At 37.2% G+C, this 920-nt stretch overlaps 1 non-coding gene across 1 annotated transcript; it reads left to right on the forward strand.

The window, feature by feature from the left end:
- Window positions 1-372: 372 nt before the first annotated feature.
- LOC111756325 (U6 spliceosomal RNA) lies at window positions 373-479 on the forward strand. Its single transcript, XR_002790817.1, has one exon. It is a non-coding gene; the product is annotated as a U6 spliceosomal RNA (small nuclear RNA).
- The last annotated feature ends 441 nt before the right edge of the window (window positions 480-920 follow it).

Genomic DNA, 920 nt, shown 5'->3' on the forward strand with positions numbered 1-920 from the left:
AAATGATATAATACTCTAAATTAATATTCTACCCAGGGCTAATTCTTAATGTATTACATACAGCTAATCTTTTCTCCAATAAAATGATGGATTAAAATTTAATCTCTACATTTCTAGAAGTAAGAAAAATAAAGTCTTTATACCCTTATTTGTTTACCTACTTGAAAGGTTTGTATTCAGCTTTGAAAAACAACCCTAATTGAATGCAAGAATTCAGGATTATATTCTGTCATGAGATCACTTTGAAAATCTTTATTAAAGGATTTTAAAGAAAGGAAAGTATTTGATAAAGATCCTGTTCTGATCTCCTGCATATCCAGACCTACCCGGTAGATTCAATGTTCTTTCATTTTATTAGAATTTGCAGGTGAGGTGCTCGCTTCAGCAGCACGTATACTAAAATTAGGATGGTGCGGAGAAGATTAGCATGGCCCCTGCGCAAGGGTGACACACAAATTCATGAAGCATTCCATATTTTTAAATTAAAAACAAAGAGAATTTGCAGGTAAGGTCTGAGGCTGTGTGAATGAAGAGCAAATGAATGAACATGTTAGGTTTTCTGGGAGTTTAGTGTGAGTTCATTCTACGATCCAAATGTATTATTCATGGATGAAAATGGTGGGGTGTTAAACAGAATATGAACTAAAGAATCAACTTGTGGAGCAGTCGTGGGAAAAACTGACATGCCTTAAGAAGGTTCTCAGGAAGAGCTAAGTTCTTCCTTTATTGGAGCATCCTTCCCAGATAGAAACTGACCAGCACTTTGGTCCATCTTGGGGGCAGGGAAGGCTCCAGGCTTCCAGGAATGAAATAGCACGATTTTAGCATTAGAATGTAATAGGCAAGAAATGTGGGATAACATGAGGTCCCCCAGGTGGAGTCTGTGGACTCCCTAACAAGTGACATCATTTCTGTTGCCT

The sequence above is a fragment of the Cavia porcellus genome, unplaced genomic scaffold (genome assembly GCF_034190915.1).
Source record: "Cavia porcellus strain 051 isolate PalLab524CR breed Dunkin Hartley unplaced genomic scaffold, mCavPor4.1 scaffold_17, whole genome shotgun sequence".
NCBI lineage: Eukaryota > Metazoa > Chordata > Mammalia > Rodentia > Caviidae > Cavia > Cavia porcellus.